A 6000-nucleotide genomic window follows, 5' to 3' on the forward strand; every position below is an offset into this window, starting at 1 on the left:
AAATATCATGTATGAAAAGAGTTGCCAGTCCAGGTTCGATGCACGATACTGGATGCTTGGGGCTGGTGCACTGGGAAGACCCAGAGGGATGGTATGGGGAGGGAGGAGGGAGGAGGGTTCAGGATGGGGAACACATGTATACCTGTGGCGGATTCATTTTGATGTTTGGCAAAACTAATACAATTATGTAAAGTTTAAAAATAAAATTAAAAAAAATAAAATAAATAAATAACTTTTGTGTTTGTTCTTTTTTTTTTCTTTTTCTTCTTTTCTTTAATATTGTATTTTTGAAAATCCAACCTCTACTCTAGAATTTTAATCTTTGCTTTTTGGTATTTGTTATCAATTTTGTACCCTTAAGAATCCAGTCTTCAGTACCTATTTTTACTTGGGAGTGAGATTACTGGCTTGACTGCTCTCTCCCCCTTTGGATTCTCCTTTCTCTCCACTAGGTCGCCTCTGTTTCCTCCCTCCCCCTTTTCTTCTCTACCCAATTCTCTGAATCTCTGTGTATTCCAGACGGTGGAGGACACTTAGGGAACTGATTACTGGCTGGATCTGTCTCTCTCCTTTTCATCCCCCCCTTTTATCCTCCTGGCCACCTCTGTCTCCTTCCTCCCTCTTCTCTTCTCTGTATAACTCCATGAACATCTCTGAGCAGTCCAGACTGTGGAGCGCACATAAGGAAGTGATTACTGGCTAACTTGCTCTCTCCTCTTTTGATTCCACTTCATCTCATTCGGGTCACCTCTAACACCCTCCTCCCTCTTCTCTTCTCCATGTAACTCTGTGAACCTCTCTGGGTGTCCCTCACTGTGGAGAAACATTTCATCTTTAACCTAGATGTTTTATCAATGGTGCTGTAAAAATAAGACTGAAAACCACAAGCAGGAGGCTTAAGTCCAAATCCTGAGAACATCATAGAACACCTGACTCCAGGGAACATTAAGCGATAGGAGCTCATCAAATGCCTCCATACCTACACTGAAAACAAGCACCACCCAAGGGCCAACAAGTTCCAGAGCAAGACATACCACACAAATTCTCCAGCAACACAGGAACACAGCCCTTAGCTTCAATATACAGGCTGCCCAAAGTTACTCCAAAACCATTGACATCTCATAACTCGTTACTAGACACTTCATTGCACTCCAGAGAGAAGAAATCCATCTCCACCCCCCAGAACACCGACACAAGCTTCCCTAACCAAGAAACCTTGACAAGCCACAGATACAACCCTACCCACAGCGAGGAAACTCCATAATAAAGAGAACTCCACAAACTGCCAGAATACAGAAAGGCCACCCCAAACTCAGCAATATAAACAAGATGAAGAGACAGAGGAATACCCAACAGGTAAAGGAACAGAATAAATGCCCACCAAACCAAACAAAAGAGGACGAGATAGGGAATCTACCTGATAAAGAATTCCAAATAATGATAGTGAAAATGATCCAAAATCTTGAAATAAAAATGGAATCACAGATAAATAGCCTGGAGGCAAGGATTAAGAAAATGCAAGAAAGGTTTAACAAGGACCTAGAAGAAATAAAAAAAAGTTAATATATGGTGAATAATGCAATAAATGAGATCAAAAACACTCTGGAGGCAACAAATAGTAGAATAATGGAAGCAGAAGATAGGATTAGTGAAATAGAAGATGGAATGGTAGAAATAAATGAATCAGAGAGGAAAAAAGAAAAACGAATTAAAAGAAATGAGGACAATCTCAGAGACCTCCAGGACAATATTAAATGCTACAACATTCAAATCATAGGAGTCCCAGAAGAAGAAGACAAAAAGAAAGACCATGAGAAAATACGTGAGGAGATAATAGTTGAAAACTTTCTAAAATGGGGAAGGAAATAATCACCCAAGTCCAAGAAACCCAGAGAGTCCCAAACAGGATAAACCCAAGGCAAAACACCCCAAGACACATACTAATCAAATTAACAAAATAAAACACAAAGAACAAATATTAAAAGCAGCAAGGGAAAAACAACAAATTACACACAAGGGGATTCCCATAAGGATAACAGTTGACCTTTCAACAGAAACTCTTCAGGTCAGGAGGGAATGGCAGGACATACTTAAAGTGATGAAAGAAAATTACCTACAGCCCAGATTACTGTACCCAGCAAGGATCTCATTCAAATATGAAGGAGAAATCAAAAGTTTTACAGACAAGCAAAAGCTGAGAGAATTCAGCACCACCAAACCAGCTCTTCAACAAATGCTAAAGGATCTTCTCTAGACAGGAAACACAGAAAAGGTGTATAAACTCAAACCCAAAACAATAAAGCAAATGGCAATGGGATCATACTTATCAATAATTACCTTAAATGTAAATGGGTAGAATGCCCCAACCAAAAGACTAAGACTGGCTGAATGGATACAAAAACAAGACCCCTATATATGTTGTCTACAAGAGACCCACCTCAAAACAGGGGACACATACAGACTGAAAGTGAAGGGCTGGAAAAAGATATTCCATGCAAATAGAAATCAAAAGAAAGCAGGAGTAGCAATACTCATATCAGATAAAATAGACTTTAAAACAAAGGCTGTAAAAGAGACAAAGAAGGACACTACATGATGATCAAAGGATCAATCCAAGAAGAAGACATAACAATTATAAATATATATGCACCCAACATAGGAGCACCACAACATGTAAGACAAATGTTAACAAGTATGAAAGGGGAAATTAACAATAACACAATAATAGTGGAAGACTTTAATACCCCACTCACACCTATGGATAGATCAACTCAACAGAAAATTAACAAAGAAACACAAACTTTAAATGATACAATTGACCAGTTAGACCTAATTGATATCTATAGGACATTTCACCCCAAAACAATGAAGTTCACCTTTTTCTCAAGCACACATGGAACCTTCTCCAGGATAGATCACATCCTGGGCCATAAATCGAGCCTTGGTAAATTCAAAAAAACTGAAATCATTCAAGCATCTTTTCTGACCACAAGGCAGGAAGATTAGATCTCAATTACAGGAGAAAAACTATTAAAAATTCCAACATATGGAGGCTGAACAACATGCTGCTGAATAACCAACAAATCACAGAAGAAATCAAAAGAAATCAAAATGTGCATAGAAACGAATGAAAATGAAAACACAACAACCCAAAACCTATGGGACACTGTAAAAGCAGTGCTAAGGGGAAAGTTCATAGCAATACAGGCATACCTCAAGAAACAAGAAAAAAGTCAAATAAATAACCTAACTCTACACCTAAAGCACCTAGAAAAGGAAGAAATGAAGAACCCCAGGGTTAGTAGAAGGAAAGAGATCTTAAAAATTAGGGCAGAAATAAATGCAAAAAAAAAAAAAAAAAAAAAGAGACCATAGCAAAAATCAACAAAGCCAAAAGCTGGTTCTTTGAAAGGATAAATAAAATTGACAAACCATTAGCCAGACTCATCAAGAAACAAAGGGAGAAAAATCAAATCAATAAAATTAGAAATGAAAATGGAGAGATCACAACAGACAACACAGAAATACAAAGGATCATAAGAGACTACTATCAGCAATTATATGCCAATAAAATGGACAACGTGGAGGAAATAGACAAGTTCTTAGAAAAGTACAACTTTCCAAAACTGACCAGGAAGAAATAGATAATCTTAAGAGACCCATCACAAGCACGGAAATTGAAACTGTAATCAGAAATCGTCCAGCAAATAAAAGCCCAGGTCCAGATGGTTTCACAGCTTACTTCTACCAAAAGTTTAGAGAAGAGCTGACACCTGTCCTACTCAAACTCTTTCAGAAAATTTCAGAGGAAGGTAAATTTTCAAACTCATTCTATGAGGCCACCATCACCCTAATACCAACACCTGACAAAGATGCCACAAAAAAAGAAAACTACAGGCCAATATCACTGATGAACATAGATGCAAAAATCCTTAATAAAATTCTAGCAATCAGAATCCAACAACACATTAAAAAGATCATACACCATGACCAAGTGGGCTTTATCCCAGGGATGCAAAGATTCTTCAATATCCACAAATTAATCAATATAATACACCACATTAACAAATTGAAAAATAAAAGCCATATGATTATCTCAAAAGATGCAGAGAAAGCCTTTGATAAAATTCAACATCCATTTATGATAAAAACTCTCCATAAAGCAGGAATAGAAGGAACATATCTCAACATAATAAAAGCTATATATGACAAACCCACAGCAATCATTATCCTCAATAGTGAAAAATAGAAAGCATTTCCCCCAAAGTCAGGAACAAGACAAGGGTGCCCATGCTCACCACTACTATTCAACATAGTTTTGGAAGTTTTGGCCACAGCAATCAGAGCAGAAAAAGAAATAAAAGGAAATCAAATTGGAAAAGAAGTAAAACTCTCACTGTTTGCAGATGACATGATCCTCTACATAGAAAACCCTAAAGACTCCACCAGAAAATTACTAGAGCTAATCAATGAATATAGTAAAGTTGCAGGATATAAAATCAACACACAGAAATCCCTTGCATTCCTATACACTAATAATGAGAAAATAGAAAGAGAAATTAAGGATAGAATTCCATTCACCATTGCAATGAAAAGAATAAAATGCTAAGGAATATATCTACCTAAAGAAACTAAAGACCTATGTATAGAAAACTATAAAACACTGATGAAAGAAATCAAAGAGGACACTAATAGATGGAGAAATATACCATGTTCATGGATCAGAAGAATCAATATAGTGAAAATGAGTATACTACTCAAAGCAATCTATAGATTCAATGCAATCCCTATCAAGCTACCAACAGTATTTTTCACAGAGTTAGAACAAATAATTTCACAATTTGTATGGAAATAGAAAAAACCTCGAATAGCCAAAGCGATCTTGAGAAAGAAGAATGGAACTGGAGGAATCAACCTGCCTGACTTCAGGATCTACTACAAAGCCACAGTCATCAAGACAGTATGGTACTGGCACAAAGACAGAAATATAGATCAAGGGAACAAAATAGAAAGCCCAGAGATATCCCACGCACCTATGGACACTTTATCTTTGACAAAGGAGGCAAGGATATACAATGAAGAAAAGACAATCTCTTTAACAAGTGGTGCTGGGAAAACTGGTCAACCAATTGTAAATGAATGAAACTAGAACACTTTCTAACACCATACACAAAAATAAACTCAAAATGGATTAAAGATCTAAACGTAAGACCAGAAACTATAAAACTCCTAGAGGAGAACATAGGCAAAACACTCGCTGACATACATCACAGCAGGATCCTCTATGACCCACCTCCCAGAATATTGGAAATAAAAGCAAAAATAAACAAATGGGATCTAATCAAAATTAAAAGCTTCTGCACAACAAAAGAAACTATAAGCAAGGTGAAAAGACAGCCTTCAGAATGGGAGAAAATAACAGCAAATGAAGCAACTGACAAACAACTAATCTCAAAAATATACACACAACTCCTGCAGCTCAATTCCAGAAAAATAAATGACCCAATCAAAAAATGGGCCAAGGAACTAAACAGACATTTCTCCAAAGGATATATACAGATGGCTAACAAACACATGAAAAGATGCTCAACATCACTCATTATCAGAGAAATGCAAATCAAAACCACAATGAGGTACCATTTCACACCAGTCAGAATGGCTGCGATCCAAAAGTCTACAAGCAATAAACGCTGGAGAGGATGTGGAGAAAAGGGAACCCTCTTACACTGTTGGTGGGAATGCAAACTAGTACAGCCACTATGGAGAACAGTGTGGAGATTCCTTCAAAAACTGGAAATAGAACTGCCATATGACCCAGCAATCCCACTGCTGGGCATACACACTGAGGAAACTAGAATTGAAAGAGACACGTGTACCCCAATGTTCATCGCAGCACTGTTTATAATAACCAGAACATGGAAGCAACCAAGATGTCCATCAGCAGATGAATGGATAAGAAAGCCGTGGTACATATACACAATGGAGTATTACTCTGCCATC

The sequence above is a fragment of the Bubalus bubalis genome, chromosome 7, assembly GCF_019923935.1.
Source record: "Bubalus bubalis isolate 160015118507 breed Murrah chromosome 7, NDDB_SH_1, whole genome shotgun sequence".
In the NCBI taxonomy this organism is placed as follows: domain Eukaryota; kingdom Metazoa; phylum Chordata; class Mammalia; order Artiodactyla; family Bovidae; genus Bubalus; species Bubalus bubalis.